The sequence below is a fragment of the Gymnoscopelus braueri genome (genome assembly GCF_963280865.1).
Source record: "Gymnoscopelus braueri genome assembly, chromosome: 11".
NCBI classification, from domain to species: Eukaryota; Metazoa; Chordata; class Actinopteri; order Myctophiformes; family Myctophidae; genus Gymnoscopelus; species Gymnoscopelus braueri.
This window is the reverse complement of record NC_137613.1, coordinates 49382852-49406046: the sequence shown is the minus strand read 5'-3', so window position 1 is coordinate 49406046 and position 23195 is coordinate 49382852. Positions and strand designations below refer to the sequence as shown.

The 23195-nt window shown below is 43.9% G+C and overlaps 1 pseudogene across 1 annotated transcript in view; it reads left to right on the top strand.

Moving 5' to 3' along the window:
• The first annotated feature begins 581 nt into the window (after positions 1-581).
• Positions 582-23195, top strand: part of LOC308094859 (receptor-type tyrosine-protein phosphatase U-like) — a 56508-nt pseudogene continuing 33894 nt past the window's right edge. The window contains exons 1-8 of the transcript in view: positions 582-726; positions 3143-3416; positions 7196-7516; positions 9833-9936; positions 12135-12139; positions 13483-13684; positions 17625-17727; positions 20002-20330. The product of the transcript in view is annotated as a receptor-type tyrosine-protein phosphatase U-like (transcript). The remainder of the gene's footprint in view (positions 727-3142; positions 3417-7195; positions 7517-9832; positions 9937-12134; positions 12140-13482; positions 13685-17624; positions 17728-20001; positions 20331-23195) is intronic.

Sequence of the window (23195 nt, the reverse complement as noted above, 5' to 3'; positions counted from 1 at the left end):
TATCTAAAATGCGTCACAAGTTTTTCTGCCTTCCCCTGCTAAACCGAACCAAACCCACGTAGTTTTGAGGAGCGGTAGTGAGCGACAGCTTACATAATATCCCGCTTCTGCTGCGTGTGTGTGTGTGAGCGAGCATCGCAGAGCCCACACCATCAGCAGCTCGCCTCGAAGCGATGCTGGCCTTCTGATTTTCCCGTTCCGCTAGTTGAACCGATTGCCGGTTCGCCCCGGAGCGCCGACACATTAGCATGGAGAGATGAGGAGCTGTCAGCTCACACCTTCTGTTAAGACACGACACCTGGGAGGCCCGTGTCACGCTAAACACCCCCGCAACTCCTCCTTCCAAGCGCTTTCCTCCATGTTTGTTTTCCGCTTCACATGCCACTACGCATTTAAAACAACCGTAATGGGCTTTTCACGTTGCTCAGGTAAACACAATCATCCGCCTGAGGTACAGCTCATCTGGCTTTGTGTGTTGTGTTTGCACGTGTGAGCAGGTTTGTGTGTGTGTGGCTGCAGCGTATCGGTGTGTGTGTGTGTGTGTGTGTGTGTGTGTGTGTGTGTGTGTGTGTGTGAGAGACATGCAGAGGCGTAACAGCCTGGACACGGCCTCGCTCTCCAGGCTGAGCCACAAGAGGCTTGATGGCGACGTTCCAGGTGGAAGCGCAGCGCGGCGAGCAGGACCTGTACCGCTGCGGCATTCTCCGTCCTCCCGTGGAGCCGCCGGTTTGATTGATTGATTGAATACTTTATTTAGAAGTTTGCAGAGAAAAAAGCACATGGAAGTACAGTTCAAAATACAAGGTCAACTAAATAGGATTGAAAACCCCCCAAAAAAAAGCCTAAGGGCGGGCGGTCTAGGTTATGACTTTTACAGGGGCCAGTTTCGAATTGCAGCCACCTGAAGGTATTCTTTTAGGGCAGTTTTGAAAGCGAGTATAGGGTTATACACTCCTTCACTATACTTTTGGTAGGGCACGTTTTTGTTGCCGTCTCCAACTTTGGCTATTTTCACTATGAGCTACACGGGCACGAGCGAGCATGCTGGCGTGCACACACACCGCTGTGTTTCACAGAGTATACTGTATACGCTCACCCGCCTACGCCACTGCCTGCCTGGCGGATACTCACCCGTATAGGAATGTCATGTATAGAATCTATGCAAATGCACTTGCATCTCATCTCATGAGAAATGCATTGGAACGTTCTCGCTCATGCACACATGCACCCACAGACATATTCTCTCGCTATTCAAAATATGTCGCCACGTGCCCCCCCCACGTAGAGACAATAAAAGACGTTATGATTGCATGGCATACTATGCATTCTTCTGTGTTAACTGCAGTGGTGTAAAGTAACTAAGTACATTTACTCAAGTACTGTACTTAACACATCCACCGCCAGAGGTTAATCTCATAATGTACTCACCAGTGCCAAGGTGTTTTTGTTGTTTTTTTGTTTTTTTCATGTCGCCATAGATCTTGTTAAAATCCTTAAGATTGAGCCGTGAACGGTCTGTTTACATCCGCGAGATCTCCCTGTATCTCCCAGTGAAAACCACGTGTCAAACGGGGCATCCATGTTTGAGTTAGAGCGGATTACGTTAAACAGTGAAATGCGAGGAGAAAAAACTACAGGAAGAGAATTGAGTTTCAGTTTCGTCTGTAGAATGGGAGCGGGCGTGATCGTCGAAACCGGATCCCAAATAATTCTATTTCCTGTCATCAAACCGGAAACGGAAGTGGATCAAAGAAATTCCGGACCGCGCATGCGCGAAAAGACCGCAGCCCGTAGGACTACGGGCTCGGCGCTTAACCGTTGGATTTAACGGCCCGTAGAACTACGGGCCCGGCGGTAAAGGTGTTAAGCACAATTTTGAGGTATTTTTCACTTGACTGGAGTATTTCCAATTTTCAGTACATTTACTTCTAAGCAAATGTTGTACTTACTCCACTACAATTATTTGAAAACTTTAGTTACTAGTTACTTTGCAGATAAATGATTATGTTATGAAACATACATTAACCACTTTAGCCATATTTTATACCTCGGCATTTTAGTACTTTTACTTTTGGTACCTTAAGTACATTTTCATACCAATACTTTTGTACTTTTACTCAAGTAAATGTTGAATTCCGAACTTTTACTTGTAACGGAGTACTTCTACATTGCAGTATTGATACTTTTACTTAAGTAAAACATTTGAATACTTTTTCCACCACTGCTTAACTGACCATTAAACCCTGTTTCATCCACCCACACCCACACACACTTTGCCTTTTTCTGTGTCCCTGTAACTCCCCCCCTGTCCCGTTGTCAATACATTAGAGTGTGTCCTATATAGTCAATGCGTTAGCTACAGTGTGTTCTCCAGCTTATGTGTGTAGGCGGCAGCAGTTTACATGCGTTGGTTCAGACAACACACATGCTCCTGTAAGAATTACACAACATGTGTTGCATTGATTGGATTTTGCTCGTCTGACGAGCGTCATATTATCCATCAGGGAAAAGAAACAGAATTAGTCACGAATCGTTCATGCAAACACGCCATTATTCAGCTTCATTATGATGAAAATTAAGATTTGCTTCGTTCAAGGGTCTCTCACGGTCACGATGATTACAATATTTTTTATGATTCGATGCTCTAGCAGAGCAGAAATAATGTTAGTTTAAAAATACATTGAAATCCTTGACATTTCTTTTGTTTGCTTAACCTTTTTCCTTTCTTCTCACATTTTCTTATCTATCTTCATGTTTTCTTTTGATTGTAACAAGACAGAAGACAAAGCTTAATGCAACCGGGGTTAGGATGTTATTTTTTAATCAAACTAGTGATTCTCAACCTTTTTAGTTTCAAGGAACTCGAAAAATGCATTGATTAGGCTAAGGACCAATAGTTGGTAAAACATTGTTATCTCTGGGACCCCAATCTATGAACATTCTATTGTCAGACATGATTTGATCCGATATGTCATGCCTGTCATTTGGTTCAGAATTCCTTCCTTCCTACTGTCTACGTACTTTAGGTACATAGACAGACGGAGATAACAGTGAAACTGAGCCAGTCTTGGACGTTCTCCAGTTGTATTTATCTCCTCAGAAATGCATTGCATGTGACCCTTCCCTGTCTCTTCATCTGCAGTGCCCCCCACACCCATCGCCCCCCCTCAGCTCCTGCGGGCGGGGCCCACCTACCTGATCATCCAGCTCAACACCAACTCTATAGTGGGGGACGGGCCTGTCATTCGACGGGAGATCCAGTAAAGAGCCAGCCAGTCACCTTGGACAGAAACCCACGGAGTGGGTTCACTCACCTACAAGGTGTGGCACCTGGAGCCGGACACAGAGTACCGTATCAGTGTTCTGCTGACCCGGCCCGGAGAGGGAGGCACAGGCATGTCTTTCATATTGTGTCAGTGACATGATTGGTTTCCAAAGCAGTGGGCGTTGTTAGTGGCTGCCCTCTCCACCATTCTACTGTAGCAGCTACCTTATGCATTTAGAAATCTCCAGGGCCCAAGCTCAAAACGTTTAATCTCTATCTGAGTAGATCAGATTTGGATTTTTCAAAACAAACAAAAGAATAAACAGCACTGGGATCACCTCGATATCTGATCTGTGATCATAGAAATATTTCAACCAACATTACGTTAATAATAAATATAAGTTTAATTAATCGAATAATATCTTTAACACAGAACAACCAGATCTAATCCACTTCGGACTAAAAGCTTTGAACCCTTGGGACCAGATGATGGTAGATTGTCTGAGAGACACTGAGAAACTGAACCCCTTCACAGCAGCAGATGACTCTGATCTGATTTGTTTTATTTAATGTATTTATTTATCAACATGCACCAGTATGACTGGTTGAGGCCTGGTTCATCTTAGCTGTGGACACTTGGCCACAGTGTTGTATGTCTGCATGAAAGAGCCCCCTGCCGGTCTGTCAAGCATGATGCCTTCTCACCTGTCACGCTCTTTGATCCACTGTCATCATCGTCCTCTGACCTCCAGCCGCACACATCCTGTCAACCCCCTTCACCTGGACGAGACACTCTGTCCCCCTGGGTGACAGCACAAGACAAGAGGCAATGCAAATGTCTGCCTTGTCTGCCACTGCTGATGTGTTTGCAATGGAAAAAGGTTTTTTTTTTGTGTGTGTGTGTGTGTGTGTGTGTGTGTGTGTGTGCGTGCGTGCGTGCGTGCGTGCGTGCGTGCGTGCGTGCGTGCGTGCGTGCGTGCGTGCGTGCGTGCGTGCGTGCGTGCGCACACACACACACGTTGATCTAAATGGCTGCTCCTGATTTTAATCATAGATATAGCAGGAGTCGTAAAACAGAATACCACAACAAGTGCATTTCTTGGCATTCTTTATGTCCCCATGAAATCAAAATAAATGTTTCAGAGCTTTTAGTGTGTCGATGGGCACAAACACTATACAAAAACTGTTTGTGTCAATATTCTCAATGCAGTTTGTTATTCCCTGGAAAACAGAAAATAAATACGATGACCTCATTCTACACTTGTGGGCAAACCAAAGACATTTAGTTCAAAATATAAAACATTTTGGGGTGTCTGGTGACACAGCCTGTCACACTTTAGTTTCCTTTCCAAGAAGTCCTTGGTTACGCTCCAGATGGCTGGAATTCATACATTTTAAAGTGGATGGTATATTTACCAACTCCAGACTTTGCCAAAAACTATTTCCCGGTTGATTGCTTTTCCAACTATGGACATTATGCAATGAGATAATGTGTCTTTTCTTTACTTACTTAGAACTCCATTTATATTATAGCGCATTTATCCAAAGCGCTTCACATTGTGCATTACCTTCACACACACATTCACACACACATTCACACACAGACGGCAGAGGAAACCATGCAAGGCACCAACCTGCTCCTCAGAAGCAGTTAGGAGTTCAGTGTCTTGCTCAAGGACACTTTGACACTAACGCAGAGAGATCCGGCTATTGAACCGGGAACCTTCCGACTCCCAAGAGCCACTGAGCCACTGCTGTTATGTTCATAATGTCAATCACAGTTTGACAGGCCGAGCTGAGGGTTCATTCCCTCCTCTCAGCAGTTTTTGATCCCAAACACCCTACAGGATGCACATATCCTGGACACTTTTTGAACTCATTAAGACCGGGAACGCATCTGTGTCATTTCGATTTCTTTGGCTATTCAAAAATAGCAGATATACAAGCTCATAGTGCCGCACCGAGTGCCTACTATTTTGTAATAGTTAATCTAAAAATTACACGGATTGCGTCGGTTAACATGACAAGAAATCGTAGCTTCAGATGTGACAGCAGTAATTTCATCACAAAGTAAGACAGACTTCCTCTGGTCTCTGGTTCATTATAGGAACAAAGATGGTTTATTATAGGAATAAAAGCAAGGCAAGTTTTTCAAAAGATTAAAGAAAAGTAAGAAGCTAAAAAAAAGAGGAGATACAATTCTGAGATTAAAGTTACAATGCAGCACAAGAAAGGAATCAAACGTATCATTTAAAAGAACTTAGAGTTGTAGAAAACATGACATTTTCTAGGAGTTTGTTCCAGGCTAATATGTGGTGCATAAAAACACACTGCTTCTCCACACTTAGTTTTGAGTCTGGGTTCAGAAAGCAGACCTGTCCCAGATGATCTGAAAGGCCTGGATGGTTCATGGATAGATAGATAGATAGATCAAAAATGTATTTTGACCCTAAACCATTCAATACTTTATACCTTCAATGTTATTTTGAAATAAATTATTTCACAGACAGGTGTATCTTAGATATAATATTCTTAAGGTGATAGTGGGCTGACCTTGTATTTGTGTTAATCCGTTGAAATTCAGTCCATGGCTACACCAAGATTTCTGCCTTGAGTTGTGGTTTTAACATTACTGATTAAAGCTGATGAGCACTGATCTTTAATCGTTCTTCCTTCCTTACTTCAGTTCTGTCTTGAAATTCTGGCAGAACCATTCATTGATTTGTTCAATGCATTCACTCAGTGCTTGTATTGGACCATTAGTCCCCTGGTAAATAATGATATGACTTTTGATAATTCAACCCATCCTGTTGTCATCGTTGGCCCTAGCTGCTACTTCAACAACACTGGGTTTGTTCCAGTTTCAAGGTTGACAACTGGACCGTCACCAACCAAAACAAACTTACAGTAGCAGCATCACACATCACGCTGCCTCTAAAATCCTCTGGTTTCACACACTCAAACAAATGGACATGAAAGACAGACGCAACATGCACTCACAATAACAAATGACACTGATCATCACTTCACAAACATTACTGCCATCTGTGCAAAGATACAAGCCCTTAAGCACAAGAACCCTAGCGTCCTGATTCTGGGCATGTCGTGATAGGTGAACATTCAGTAAAAAATAAGCGAACATTCTGCAAAAATAACAGATCTTTTAGATGGGCTATTTTTGCTATCGACAATGTAGAATATAGGGTTTAAGTGTTTAAAATGGAGGAGAGTTCACTTCAGCAGTTTGTGTTGTCTGCCATTGTAGCGTTGAACAAACTGCCTAGCTGACATGACGTGTGCTGGGATGCATGAATATATTCATGGAGACTCTTATGTATTGTCTTTCTCTGTATGCTGCTGTGTTTATGTCTGTGTTTCTGTGTTGAGCTGGCTGTGAAAACAAATGGCCCTCTGGGACAGAAATGTCTAAATCTAAACGTATTTGTTTCTGTGCATGTTTCTAATGCTGTCTGGAAACGGCCTCCATTTCACCTGTACAGTCCAACAAAAAACATTAATATTTCAGGTGACAAATAGGCCATGCAGTTGCTCAATATTGATTCATTTCACATTGTCTAGTGACAACTAGACATTTACAATGTTTAGTTTAAAGGTGTGTTAACGGTATTCACAAGCCTCTATGCAGTATGCAATGAGGTTAGTAGCAATTATTTTTGACCAATAGCCTGCAGTGTTTTCACATCACCTTTTGATATCACCTCAGCATACTTGGAACCTCGACAGAGGTGGTACCCAAAAAGTACCAGGTAGAAGGTACTTTTGCCCAATTGAAAACCAAAAAAGGAGAGTAGAATCAAGTTGTGTTGAACAGGTAACATGCAGTGGAAAAGCGTCACTCATTCTCTGACTCATCATTGTGTGATTGGATGACATTTTAAATGTAACCCTTTGTCTCTGTGTCTCCACCAGAACCTGTGCGGGCCTTGCGGGGCCTGACAGCCACAGAGATCGAGCTCCGGCAGCTGGCCTTGCAGTGGGAGCCCCTGGGCTACAACCTGACCCGCTGCCACACCTACTCGCTGTCCCTGTGCTACCGCTACTCCACGCCAACAGGGGGCAGCAGGGGGAACAACGCCACGGTCAGAGAGTGCCTGTCGGTGGAGGGCAATACATCTCGCTTCACGCTGAGAGACCTGCCGCCCTTCCGCTCCGTCCACGTCCGCCTGGCACTGGCCAACCCCGAGGGCAAGAAGGAGAGCCGAGAGGTCACCTTCCAGACGGAGGGAGACAGTGAGTGTTCAACCTGCATCAAGAACACATGGGTGGCTGAATGAAGTTATATTCAGTTACCTTGTACTTTACAACATTTATCCTAGTGAGGAAAAGTGTGAATGCATTTATTTATTTACTTTTTTTCTATACATTTTCTTTTGCTTCCCAATTTAGTCGTTATGTTCATTCGGAATAATGTTGGTCTATGGAAGGAAGGTGTCTCTTCCGATATACATACATGTACATGAAGTCGCCAGCTACTTCGTTTAATTTTGCAGTGAGGAATTTTGCACGTAACGTGCAGGAACACATGATCCCTCCCACTTCTGCTCCCCGCTGAACAGGTACCCCGACCAACCTGTAAGAGTTGCTAATGCAGCGATAGAGATCTCCCTTCCCTGCCGGCTTCCCATAGGCGAACACAGCCAATTGTGTTCATTGGAGCGCCAGGCCAAGCCGGATGCTCCGTGGAGCAATGGAACCCCAGACTCCACGGTGGTTGGCAAGAAACGTACCCCTGTGCCACCTGGACACCGTGATTGCATCTATTTCTGTGTTGAACAGGTGATAGCTGTTTTAGGAAAGCACATTACAGCCACTTTGGGATGCTGTTAGTTTACCATGCATTCTTTAGCATTCTCACATAATGTCCAATGTGTACACAAAATTCTGCCTTCTGGTGGTCTTTTACCAGGAAAACACACACACACGCACACACACACACACACACACACACAGACACACGCACACACACACAAATATTGACTCATAAAATAAGCTCGCTCAGCATAACTAAATAGAAGATCAGCCGTTCAAACGTAGCCAAATGAAAAATTAATCGGGAAAGCCATGGCCACCAGCAAAATAATAAAATGATTTTGCTTTGCTTTGTAGTAATATTTTCCTGTGCATATCAGCAGATTACACACATTCTTATGCAAATTCCCCCAGACTGGAGGAACAGAAGGTCAGATGTGTATTCTTGTGTAGAATAAACGACACATTGCTCACTAATGGAATGACATGTAGTAAGAGACGTAGTGGAACATTATGATGATTTGTGATGAAATTGGCGCCATTGGACGGTGGCCGTCCTCAATAACGCACAACTCTCCCGTAGGTGGTTCCCGCTGAGAACGTAATGTACTTTCACACTCAGTTGAACAGCACAACACTGCTGAAACTGCCGAACAGTGGAAGAGCTTCGGAGAAAAGCGAGAGTGCTCTTAATTATCTGCACCTGCTGCACATTGCTGTCTTTCAGACGAGAGGAAACAATATTTGCAAACGACTGAAGGGTTTTACTCCAACGCCTGCATGGATAAATGCAACAGGTTATCAAATTATTTTTATTTGGTCTGATTGGTTAAGAGCTAAGAGTTAACACAACTGTAATGTGTCCTAAACACGAGCCATAATTCACCCTGATCCCCCACCTTCACCGTTTCTTGATTTTTTTCTGCAGCACATGATACGTTTTTCCTTTGAACAGATCTGACAGTTCTCCAGTCCCTCTGCCAGTACAGGAACCACTGTCAGACTTGGAGATAACAGTAATTGAAACCCAGCTGGTGAAAGTTTCCCCTGTGTCTATTTCGTGTTTGGCTCCACAGTCAAACATGGCTGCAATGATTTGTGCTGCACAGGGAGCAGATTTGACTGCCAATGATCCACGGAGGCAACGAGATTTGTCTCAAGTGTCCTCTGCCTGCCTCACAGAGACACGACACAAGGCTTTTTATGGCGTGTTTCTGCAAGGAACCGGCATGCAATTATACAGTTTCACACATGGAGACACACATGCACACGCGTGCATATACAGTATATGCACAGAGAGCCAGAGGGAGAAAGCAGATTTTTGCTTTCTGACTTTTATGAACATCACTATTTGGGATGGGTTTCCTTCTGTGCTGTTTGGAACATGCATTTCATGGAGGAAAAAATACATGCTTATTTACTCTCAGGATATAAGACAAAAGTCCCGTTTGTGGCTGTTTTGGCTCAGTTCCCTGTTTTTTCTTCAGTCAGCATGGCGCTAAAGAAGAAAAATGGCGTGTCATCCTCCAAGACGTGATATTCTGTTATCAGACAGTGGAGGGAAGCCTGCAGCGCACACAATCCCAATTCATGCAGCGGGCCGCTAGCGGACCTGTCTGTGCGCTGCAAGCCCCTTCATCACTTCCCTTCCTAAAATGTATCGCTGTTTCCCCTTGGTTCACTTCCTTTCCTCTCTGTCCAATGTGTTTTTATCCTCTAGTCAACAGACACAAGTGTCCCTTAACGTTCATTAATGTTTGTTTGTGAGAACACTGTTTTGTTTCTTTCTCGCTGTAGTTCCTGGTGGTATCGCTGTAGAATCGCTGACCTTCACCCATTGGACGATATGATCTTCCTCAAGTGGGAGGAGCCTTTGGAGCCTAATGGCCTCATCTCACAAGGTAAGCTATCTGAACAGAGTTTAGTCACGCAAAAACAACACCAAAAAAACAGTGATTCCAAACATGATGAGTCATTCTTTCACCTATCTAAACCATTCCAGGTGGGGGATGTACACTCCAACTGCCAATATCTATTTTGTCAGTCTAATGATACAATGAAGAGATATTTCCTCACTTTGACAGTTAGTTTTCTTTCTCTTTTAACCATCTAGCTCAGTTTTATTGTCTCCGCCAGGCCGAAAGGCATGGCGAGAGAGTATGTTTTCGCCCCTGTCCGTCCGTCCGTCCGTGTGTCCGTCCGTGTGTCCGTCCGTCCGTCCTGTCTGTGTGTTACCACCAAATCTCCGGCACCGTAGGCCCGGTCGCTGCGAAACTGTGCACACACACTCCCTGGATGCCAATTCAGAACCTCTGCCTCAAATATTTCACATGGGCCTGTTATAGCGCCACCAGGAGGCCGATTTGTGCAAAACCCATTTTTTCCCATTACTCCTACAGTTTTTAACCAAACCTCATGCAAATCGGTACACAGTATCTCTATAGTCATGTGATCAACCCTGATCTGTCCGATTTCCCATATTCCATCCTCATTGGCTAAGGTTACCATCCAAAGTTTGCAGGATTGGTCCGTTTTGAACAAACTGCCTCAAATCATGAACGCAGCTTGCCATTTGCATAAAATTGCACACGCACATTCCCACTAGGCCGAGGAAGAAATGGCACTTAAAACTTTTCACATCAGCCTCATGGTGGCGCTATAACAGGCCGATTTGCATTTTTAACTATAACTGCACCGATCTGCGTGAAACTTTGCACGCCTACTCCCTAGAGGCCAAGGAAAAACATCTGCACTGCATTTTTCACATCTGCTTTTTACAGCGCCACCAGGAGGCCGACTTATGTCAAATACATTTTTGGATATTAATCCTTCAGATTTTATCCAAACATCACACAAATCGGTACACAGTATCTCTATAGTCATGTGATCAAGACGCATGTGTCCGATATTTCATATTCCATCCTGATTGACTAAGGTTGACTTCCAAAGTTTGCAGGATTGGTCCGTTTTGAACAAAATGTATGAAATCATGAACGCGGCGTGCAATTTCCGTGAAAATTTGCACGCACATTCCCACTAGGCCGAGGAAGAAATGCCACCCTTTTCACATTGGCCTATTATAGCGCCACCAGGAGGCCACAATAACTTACCTGACCTGGCGGAGACCTGTGCTCCGAGGAGCACTTTTTCTAGTTTAATATAGATTAACTTTTTACACTGTGGTGCTGAAGAGGCCTAGCCATCTAGAACCAGAAGAGGGTTTGTCTGTATTGTCTGTATTGTCTGTCTGTCTCTATCTCTGTGTGTGTCTCTGTATGTCTATCCAGCATATGTAGACCAATCACAGCTCAGCTCACGGTGGTACATACATGCACACAGCAAACCACAAGCCCAAGCTCCATAGGCAAAGTTATAAATGTCAGCACGCAATAGCTCACAATAGCATGTTAAAAGGATGATGAAAAGCAATTCTGAAGAAAGGTTTTCAAGATGTAGGCTATTATAATATGTAGTAGGATTCAAGCCATATAACTGATAATGAATTTAGCTAACCGTCTGAAAGCCTTTTCAGTTGGGCTCATGTTCCCGGGTTCTATGTTCCCCGCTTTCCTTTAGGGTTAGTCTTAGTGTTAGTGTAAGCGGGGATATAGAACCCGGACTCTGTGTCTTGTTTTTGTTAGTTCGCTTTTCCAACTGTTGGTAGACAGCCAACGATACACAGGAGTCCCAACCATTAAATAGAAAGGATCCTTCTTCACAGTTCATAAGATTTATACATTCTTATGGTAATGAGATACAGCCCCAGACTCCAGGCTGTAATTACATGGGGGCCAAGCATTATCATTATTTGCCTAAGAGATGCCTCCACATGGGGCCAACTTTAAATGTTTCTAATTAATTATTGATGGCCTCATATCAAGCAGGGCTTGAGCTGCATAACAGGCTGTATATTAGTATAGTAGTTCTGGTCAGCGCATGGGGTAGGGTGGGATTTAGTCTGGTTTGGTTGTGAAGAACACCCGTTTCAACTGGGAGAAAAATAGGAAGCTAAAGTGAATCTAGTCGAGGTGCAAACTTAGCCCCCAGTGGGTTCCATTGATTGATTGATTGAATACTGTATTAACAAGTTTGTTAACAGTAGAGGTAGTACAGGTAGTACAGTACAAATGTTATGCTAAAAGGATAACACAAAAAGGGGGCTTGTTTCCATTGTGGTCCAATGTAGCCATTCTGTGATCAACAGTGTGAGTCTGCAGGAGAATGCGTGCTAAGAATGTGTGCTTACCGGCCTGGGCCGCAGCGTGGCGGTATAGGCACCCTAGGCTGCAATCAATGCCAGCCTGACAGCGCGTCGCGGGTTCGACCTTTGCTACGTGTCACCCCCCCCATCTCTCCCCATTTCCTGTCAGCCTACTGTAATCTATCAATAAAGGCAAAAAAACAATAAAAATATCTTTAAGAATGTGTGCTTACCCAGGCTAACAGGTGGATTCAAATGGTACCAAACTGAAGCACGCACATACGCACGCACGCACGCCACGCACATATTTAGAGATGACACGCTATAGAGAGAAGGAGACATGGGAGGTGCAACAATCAGGCTGTGACAAACACAGGAAAGATAGTGAATTATAGGAATAGTTGGACACAGAGGGACAGTTACATCTGCGTCTTGTACAAAACAGACAGAAAGTCAGACAGACAGACAGACAGACAGACAGACAGAGGGGGACGGCGGATGGTTCGGCCACTTTTTGTGAAAGACCGCAAGCGCTGGAAAATTATTTGCTCTGTATAATAATAACATTGGTGTGTGCTGGGTGAAAGGGGTGAAGAGGAGAGGGCAGCAACAGGGCCGCAACAGGGCTGTGAGGGGCGAGACATCAGGTCCGTGGGCGGCGAGGGAGTAAGCAAGGCACAATAACACCTGAACAGCACAAATCCACCCACACCTCACCAGCTGTTTCACCGTCCAACGCTCGGCCAAACATGACAGCGGTGCCATGTTGGTCTCATTCTCTAGGCTTAAAATAACACCATGCCATGTTGTTCTCATCGTCACACTTGCCAGATGTTCCACTGCGTCAGAGCACTGCTCCATTCCCACAACATCGGTCTGCATGTTTAGGCTGTTGTTATTGACTGTTTACCGCTGAAAGTTTTCATTAAAAAAACTAAACAAAAACACCAAGATCAGGGAAACGGAACAACAAAATATAAAAAATGTGTTTAAAAAATCATAATCCTGTCTGTGAAGGTGTGTCTAATTATTCAGTACGGTAAGGATCTCACCGTTAAATTAAATTAAATTAAAATTAAATTAAAGATGAATTGAATGAAAAGAGTGTTCTCACATAACAACAGTAAACAGGTATGAAATCCTTAAATATTCTTCTCAGCTCCGTAGCAAATTGCAATGGCAACAAAGAAAAAAATAAGTTTGTTTTGTTTGTTTTTTTAAATGGGGTTTTGTTTCCTGTTGTCAGATCTCCTACCAGAGCATCGAGTCGTCTGACCCGAGCATCAACGTGCCGGGGCCCAGATGCACCGTCTCCAAGCTGAGGAACGAGACCTACCACATGTTCTCAGGCCTGCACCCAGGAACCACCTACCTGGTGTCTGTCCGCGCCCGCACCGCCAAGGGCTTCGGCCAGACGGCCCTCACCGAGATCACCACCAACATTTCTGGTGAGCTGCTTTGCTTGACTGGCGGACCCGCTGGCCATAGAGCTGGTCGTTATGTCCTATAAGCTGACACATGCTGTTACAGAGCAAGGAGGGGATTATTTAAAATAATTAGTGCAGTGCTCGTTCGGGGCATGGCAGCCGTTAAGAATGCTCTTACGATAGACTTCTTATGAGACACTGCACTTCCTTGGTTGCCCCACCCACCAAGTGTGAAGTCGATCAGAGGAGTGGTTCGCAAGTTGGGTGGGCCCATTTAGAGCGGGTTCTGGAGAACCACTCATCCAATCCACATCACAACTTGACACTGCAGTCCTGCACTCCCTTTAGTCCTCAGCAGTACTGTATATCCACCATGTGTGAAGTCAATTAGATGAACCGTTCCTGAGGTACCGTTTGCAAAGGAGACATAAAGGCATAGATTCCTGAAATGAATAGTTAGATACATAACACTTGGAGAGTGTATTCAGGGCAGCTGAATTAAGGAAGACTTTGGACTCAGAGGGTGGTCATTCGTTCCCTTTACTTTACAGATCCAACACTGAGCGGCAAGCGATTTGTTTGTGGTTTGATTGTGAGGACTCAGTTTGTTTTCCATCTCATTGTTTCAAAGATTGAGGTGCCAATTTATATAAACCGACGTTTGCTGATACAAAAAGCTGTCTGTCTGTGATTCACTCTTGTTGAAAAACATTTGGCGGTGCAGAGTGGATACTTTTCGTGTTCTACATCTTTACATAGTTTAAACATCAGTCTTCATACAACGAAACAACAGCAGGCATAAATGGTAAATGGTTGGCTTGGTTGGTTTTGTGGAAAACAGCTTTGTTGAATCTACCAGTTGAGGCTGTCATGTCAATATGAGACTCAGCGCCATAAACTGCTCTGTTCCATCTGCTTTACAGAGCAAGTTAGATGGGAGCCCGTCTGTCAAGGTAGTGAATTTGGCCAAGCGCGTGTTCGTACTGCTGGCTTCAAAAATATAAAACGGGAAATGGAAGCATGAGAATGTGTAATGTAACACTATTAGCACTAACACTATTAGTGTGTTCATAATTCATGTTGGGTTTAACCACCTAACTTGCATTGGCTGAAATATAACTCCACATCTCCCTACAGTAGTATAATGCACGCCTGTGTGTGTGTGTGTGTGTGTGTGTGTGTGTGTGTGTGTGTGTGTGTGTGTGTGTGTGTGTGTGTGTGTGTGTGTGTGTGTGTGTGTGTGTGTGTTTGTATGGTGGTGCAAGCACATGCCAGCTTAAATGCATTGCCTTGCTTTTGTCTGTGTGCAGGCTTCTTAAGTTTGATTTGCATCTGACTGTGTTTGTTAAAATATAACATCTAACTACTCCTGCACATTGTTGTAGTTTTGAATATACATACAGCACAGCAGAATAACGTCCTTTCTCTGAAGTGAAGACAAAAGTCATTTTCCTGTTGTGACCTCTGGTTGTCTCCGCCAAGCCGAAAGGCATGGCGAGAGAGTATGTTTTACCCCCTGTCCGTCCTTCCGCCCGTCCGTCCGTGTGTCCGTGTGTGTGTCCTGTCCGTGTGTTACCAGATAATCTCCGGCACCGTTGGCCCGGTTGCTGCGAAACTGTGCACACACACTCCCTGGATGCCAATTCAGAACCTCTGCCTTTTTCACATGGGCCTGTTATAGCGCCACCTGGAGGCCGATTTGTGCAAAACCCATTTTTTTATATTACTCCTACAGATTTTATCCAAACGTCATGCAAATCGGTACACAGGATCTCTATAGTCATGTGATCAACACGGATCTGTCCGATTTCCCATATTCCATCCTCATTGGCTAAGGTTGCCTACCAAAATTTGCAGGATTGGTCCGTTTTGAACAAAATGCCTCAAATCATGAACGCAGCTTGTGATTTCCGTGAAATTTCTCAAACACATTCCCACTAGGCCGAGGAAGAAATGCCACCTGACATTTTTCACATCAGCCTTATGGTGGCGCTATAAAAGGCTGATTTGTGTTTTTAACTATTACTGCACCGATCTGCGTGAAACTTTGTACGCACACTCCCTAGAGGCCAAGGAAAAAAATCCGCCCTGCATTTTTCACATTTGCCTTTTATAGCGCCACCAAGAGGCCGACTTATGTAAAACACATTTTTGGATATTAAGCCTTCACATTTTATCCAAATTTCACACAAATCGGTACACATGATCTCTATAGTCATGTGATCAAGATGGAACTGTTTGATTTTTCATATTTCATCCTGATTGGCTAACAATGACATCTAAAGTTTGCAGAAGTGGCCCGTTTTGAACAAAATGCCACAAATCATGAACGCAGCGTCCGATTGAGGTGACACTTTACAAGCACATACGCACTAAGTTGAAGAACAAATGCTACCCTTTAACATTGCCCTATTATAGCGCCACCAGGAGACCGATTTTTTCAAAACTTTTCTTTGTTGTATTACTCCTACAAATGTTGTCCAATCATCATGCAAATCGGTACCCATTATCTCTATAGTCAAGTGATCAAGATGGTTCTGTCCGATTTTTCATATTCCATCCTGATTGGCAAATTCCGAACATTGTTGGCCCACAATAACCTACCTGACCTGGCGGAGACCTGTGCTCCGAGGAGCACTTTTTCTAGTTTCATCTGATCTGGTTTACAATGATTTCCGTTTGCAACAGCAGCAGTAACACTGCATTCTGTCCAGGGTTGCATTGCTCATGGGACAGCCTCGCCGTGCAGGAACCTACTGTATTTGACCAGGAGCACGCGCAGGTTGATGCATAGATTTAAAACAACTTTACATTATACAAAGTTTACAAAGGCTCCCGACTCACACCAGGTAAATTAACATAGGAATGTGTTAAGCGACGTGCTCGTGACGTCATTAAAATACAGTGCAACCACGTTCCAATTCAGCAATGCAACACTGATTCTGTCCCTATAGAAAACAGTACAACACTGCAGTTAATACTGTCTCTATAGAAAACAGATGTGGGAACTCTCCACCTTATTGTTCCCCAGAGCTGTGCTGAGCTTGTTGTGCTGTAAGATGAACCCTAATTATAAGGGCCACTTGTTTTCTGTGTGGTTGGTCACCAGGCGCACCCGGCTCTCATCAATCAGTGGCATTGTGTGTGTGTGGGTGGCTGTGGATGTACGGACATACAGTAATGAATAAGGATGGTGTGTAAGCAAAGAGGCTTGGATGGTTTCATTTCTCACAGTGTTTTGCATAAATACCTACTATATATGTTAGCTTTCTGTACCACATTGTCTTGACAGTCCCTTGAATTAGTATACTATATACTGTATGTGTGTCCCGATTCTGCTTTCAGCTAGTTTTTTCTTCTTCTCATCCTCTTTCTTCTCTCAGTCAAGGCACAGACTACTGTGTTGTTGACGGACAACGGATGCACGCTTATGAGAAACAACAAAAATAAAACCTGGCAAAACAGTTGCGTGCATTAGCGCAAGATGAGGATAAATGAAACATTCAGTCTAAATGTCCAGCAACTACTACCAATACTTTTGTATTTGAAACTTTACATTTCTCTAAATATTATAAACTCTCAGGACAGCCTAATACAAATACAATTTATGAAAAGGCTACTATAGGCTACAGTGAAGTCGGACTGAATGACTGAAACGTTTTTTCTTTTTTAACTCTCTTGGTGATTATCTAGCACAGTAGTTGTGGATTAGCAAACTGGACATTAATGTTTCCTTTTCGCGTGCGAATTACTGGACATTTAGACTGAATGTTTCCTTCTTTACCCTCATCTTGCGCTAATGCACGCAACTGTTTTGCCAGGTTTTATTTGTGTTGTTTCTCATAAGCGTGCATCCGTTGTCTGTCAACAACACAGTAGTCTGTGCCTTGACTTCAGTGCGCTGACTCTCTCCCCACCCGCCCCCCGCCCCCTTGCGCTTCAACTACATGCAAAAAGGCCGTTCGCGTGTTTGACTATGGAGATATTCCCTCTCCGCTGAGCGAGTCAGAGAGCACCATCACAGTTGTGCTTCGCCCTGCGGTGGGCAGAGGAGCTCCTGTCAGGTACACCTTGTTGTCTCCGCCAGGCCGAAAGGCATGGCGAGAGAGTATGTTTTACCCCCTGTCCGTCCGTCCGTGTGTGTGTGTGTGTGTGTGTGTGTGTGTGTGTGTGTGTGTGTGTGTCATTCTGTCATTTTGTGGACAGCTAATGTCTGGTACCGTTGGCTTGATCACAGCGAAACTGTGCACACACACACACTCCCTGGATGCCAGAGCAGAACCTCTGCCCCAATTTTTTCACATGGGCCTTTTATAGCGCCACCAGCAGGCCGATTTGTGCAAAACACATTTTTGAACAGTACTCCTACAGATTTTGGCCAAAAATCCCCGAAATCGGTACACAGTATCTCTATAGTCATTAAAAGAAACTGCTCATTTCAGATTTTTCATATTCCATCCTGATTGGCAAAAAATGTCTCTCAAAGTTTGCAGGAGTACTCCGTTTCGAACAAAATGCCTCAAATCATGAACACAGCATGCAATTTCCGTGAAACTTTGCACACACATTCCCATTAGGCCGGGGAAGAAATGCCATTTAAAAATGTTCAAATCAGCCTCATGGTGGCGCTGTAACAGGCCGATTCGGGTTTTTACCTATAACTGCACCGATCAGTGTAAAACTTTGTATGCACACTCTCTAGAGGCCAAGGAAAAACCTTTGCCCTGCATTTTTCACATTTGCCTTTTATAGCGCCACCAGGAGGCAGACTTATGTAAAACATTTTTTTTGATACTAAGCCTTCAGATTTGATCCAAATTTCACGCAAATCGGTACTCATGATCTCTATAGTCATGTGATCAAGACGGATCTGTTTGATTTTTCATATTCCATCCTGATTGGCTAACATTGACATGTAATGTTTGCAGGAGTGGCCCGTTTTGAACAAAATGCAGCAAATCATGAACGCAGCGTCCGATTGCGGTGAAACTTTGTATGCACATTTGCACTACGTTGAGGAACAAATGCCACCCTTTTAACATTGGCCTGTTATAGCGCCACCAGCAGGTCAAATTTAGCAAAACACATTTTTAGAACAAAATGCCTCAAATCATGCATGCAGTGTCCGATTGCCGTGCACGGCCTAGGAATAAATGGCACCCTTTTCACATTGGCCTATTATAGCGCCACCAGGAGGCCATAATAACCTACCTGTCCTGGCGGAGACTTGTGCTCCGAGGAGCACTTTTTCTAGTTACTGATGTATTGTACAAGCTGCTGCACGTTCAAAGACCCACCAACCACACTGCAGCGTTTACAGCTACGCTGCTGCATTTCCCGCACACTGTCTTCACTTAGAGACATCTATTAAAACAGGAATCACATACAGTACCCCGAGAAGGTCAGTAGAATGAAACATTGTTCCTCTTTAAATATATTTCTTCAAGTGTGTCGGACCACTTCATTTCTCTAAGTTTGCTGTTCTCTATTACGCACCCACATGTCCTTGTAAGAAGGTGTGCAAAAGGACTTTATTTACTAAGACTTAAAACTTTTAAAAGTTTTTGCAGTTTATTTCCATTAGTGATGATGTGAGAATAGGATTGTGACATGTGGGGTACTAGACCTTTCTCACAGTATAATGATATTATGCTTATTGTAGAAATTTGCCAGGTAAATGTGAATTTCTAAGCCATTGAAGTTTTAAGAATAAAAGTGAATGTTTGTTTTAATTGCTGTCCATTAGTGATGATGTACAATAGGAGAAAAGAAGTGGCTATATTGGAAAGTACTTAACCTCCCTTCCTGTGGTCACATTATTATTGCAGCTGCCAAGTATGTGTGAGTATCCAACACTTTGTGTCCTAATGGAACACTGGTACTGATGGTTTTACATCCTACCAGACAGTTAATTACAGTATTCACCGTCTAACTAGTCCCTGATGAGAACAAGACAAAGCTTAATGACCTACTTCCTTGCTTGGCAAATTAAACAGAAACCTAGAAAGGGATGTTCCACAGAGTGCATATCTCCGCCAGCTTGGGTGGACCACCAAATTGTGGGTTGCAACAAAAGGAAGCTACGAGGGGGAATAGCTTTTCTGCAACATGCGGTTCAACTTTTCATATGTGGAACCCTTTATGGGCAGAATTGAATGCACTTTTGACTCTGTGCTCTTTAGAGGCCCCTCAACATGCGATTCCAAGTTGGGATGATTGGTTGTTGCGTTCATGATATAGGCCTATGCTGTTTTTTATAACTACGTAGTAAGCTGCACCCAGGGGTACCAGAGGACTGGAGATGCGTACCACAATAAAATGTGTCTGCTTGCCTTCAGTGCGTACCAGATGGTGGTGGTGGAAGAGGATGGATCCAGGCAGGTGAAGAAGAGAGAGCTGGGCACCGTCGATTGTTTTCCTACTCCCAACTCCCACAGCCAGGCCCAGGCTAAAGGAGCCCCCCATTACTACACGGCCGAGCTGGCCCCCAGCAGTCTGCCGGAGGCCACGCCCTTCACCGTGGGGGACAACCACACCTACAACGGCTACTGGAACGCTCCCTTAGACCCCACCAAGAACTACCTGGTGTACTTTCAGGCTACCAGCAACTTCAGAGGGGTGAGTAAGAACCATTTAGACAACCTGACAGGACTGCTGTTTGCAGAGTGTAGACACATCACCTTTATGCTTAAGCAACCTTCACAGTCAGTTGTGGTTTGTTGTGTGTGTCGAGGTTTCCCTGAGCAAGACATTTAACACCTTAACTGCTCCCTGGGTGCTGCACCCTGATGAGTGGGCGCTGGTATTCAGACGTTACTACTCTATTTGATGTGTGGGTGCTGGTATTCAGGCGGTACTACTCTATTTGATGTGTGGGTGCTGGTATTCAGGCGGTACTACTCTATTTGATGTGTGGGTGCTGGTATTCAGGCGATACTACGGTAACACTTAGTGCCCCATACAGTATTCGTGCAATTTAGGTTTATTTAGTTACTTTGAAGTGTTTTTAATGATTTTATGAACCTTTAAGAAGTTATACTTAAATTAGTTACTTTTCACTTACTTTAATTACTTTCAAGTATTTTTTACATCAAATAGTTTTTTTGACTAATTTTAAGTATTTTTACTCAGTTTAGTGACTTTTAAGTACTTAAAATAGTAACTTTTTCTGACGTTTATTACTTTTAAGTAGTTTTAGTAATTGTAATTACTTAACGGTATTTTTGAATCACTCGATTTTCAGGCCGTTAAGCGGCCTTCAAACCTAGTCCTATGTTGTGCTGTTTAAAGTCCAGCCAATAGGAACACAGGTGGGGGGGGGGGGGCTTAAGCAATTACAGCCTGTCCCTATTGGCCGTCTACGAGCACCTACCAAGTTTGGGAAGTTTAGCAGTGTGCAGGGATCGTGCTGGCCACTGGGAAATGTGGGACAATTCCAGAAAGGCCTCTCCATTCCAGGCCAACCAGGCCGGCCATTTAAAAGAAAACGGCCGGAATTAAGGCCGGAATTAAGTGAAAAACGGCCTAAATTAAGTAAAAAATCCGCGCAATTTACGGTGTGTGTGTGTGTGTGTGTGTGTGTGTGTGTGTGTGTGTGTGTGTGTGTGTGTGTGTGTGTGTGTGTGTGTGTGTGTGTGTGTGTGTGTGTGTGCGCGCGCGCGCAATGTGTTAAAAGGGATATTTCACTTAAAAAAAACTTTGGGTCATTTTATCGTCTACTGAGGCTTTTGTGAGCCCCCCAGACCGTTTTTAAGTTGCTTGATTCAGTATTTAGATATTTTATATTCATTTTATCAGACACGCCCCCTTCCTATACAAACCCATTATAACTTCAAACTCAATTTTTAACATGTTAGATTCATCGAAAACACCCGTCCTTGGTTCTGGTAACTCACCCTGCCCTCCTAATACGTGAGGGGGCCGTGTTTTTTCGATTACTTTTTTCATTTATTTTATTTAAATGTGTTATTGTATTCAATTTTTTTCATTTTCCAAAAAATATATACAAAATAAATGAAAAAAGTAATCGAAAAAACACGGCCCCCTCACGTATTAGGAGGGCAGGGTGAGTCACCAGAACCAAGGACGGGTGTTTTCGATGAATCTAACATGTTAAAAATGGAGTTTGAAGTTATAATGGGTTTGTATAGGAAGGGGGCGTGTCTGATAAAATGAATATCAAATATCTAAATACTGAATCAAGCAACTTAAAAACAGTCTGGGGGGCTGACAAAAGCCTCAGTAGATGATAAAATGACCCTAAGTTTTTTTTAAAGTGAAATATCCCTTTAAGTGGCGCAATTGTTGAACTGTCTCCTGCAATCAGCTGCAGCTGTTGCCTTGCTCATACATACGGACAAACACACTCGGTCATTATTTGGAGCGGCTGGCACCCCTCAAAAACTCTGACAAACATAAACAAGACAATTATCCAGCAAGGAGTAAACGCTCAAGGCAGTCTTTTAAAGTCTCTGGAGCTTGTAAGCCAACAGTGCACAGCTGGCCCTCCCAGGCCCTTCCACTCAGGGCAATCAGGGCAGGGAGTACAGGGCACAGGGGAGGGGGGGGGGGATGGTGAGAGTGGCAGAGGGGAATCAAGGCAAAACTGGAGAGGGAAGGGGGGTTAGCAGGGGTGACATCAGGACAAACTGGAGGGGGGCAGAGGCTGTGACCGTGACAATTATCAAACTGATGCCTTAGTTTACCAGTCACTGTAGAGTTCTCAGTGGGTCGGTAAATATGTACCCGACCTGATCTGACCCGAGTCAGTTGAAGCCCAGCTCGACCCAATTTTATACATTTTTTCTTTTACTGTATAGCAGCCTTGTACGTCAGTGTTAAGATGTTACTGGTATTAACCATTTTATTACACCCTGCTGCAGCTCTCTATGATGGGGGGTATATCTTTAAAAGAATTGATGTAACCTTTGAGTATTTTTTTAAAAGTCTATAAAGAAACTGCTAGAGGAGACAGATGGCGGAGAGGGAGGTTTGGGGCTCAAGCATGAATAAAGTAAAGAGAGTCCTGGCCAGCCTGCACAGGTACAATGAAATTAAATGCTTTTTAAATCATTAGATTCATTTACAGGTACAATAAAAGTGAAAGTGGTTTAAATCTTCACATTCATATGCAGGAGAACGGTCGCTGTGGGCCTGCCTGCATCTCATCTACTGAACAATATAGCTTGTACCTCTCAGGGAATGAAGAGCCATTTTCCTCTGTCTATTATGGAGTTGGCCTTAAGCAAAACTCTCATGAATGAGAGCTGAAGGTCAAGGCCTCCCTGTGTCTCTGTGCTGTGAAATGTGATAGAAATATCTCCCTATTGATCCAGAGGCACCATAAGCCTCACATCAAAAGCTCTCCTCCCAAATGAGGCTCAAATGAAAGTGCTTTGTTGAAGTACTCGTACTAGTAAGTATCTATCTATCTATCTATCTGTCTGTCTGTCTGTCTGTCTGTCTGTCTGTCTGTCTGTCTGTCTGTCTGTCTGTCTGTCTGTCTGTCTGTCTGTCTAAACAGTCTCTGAAT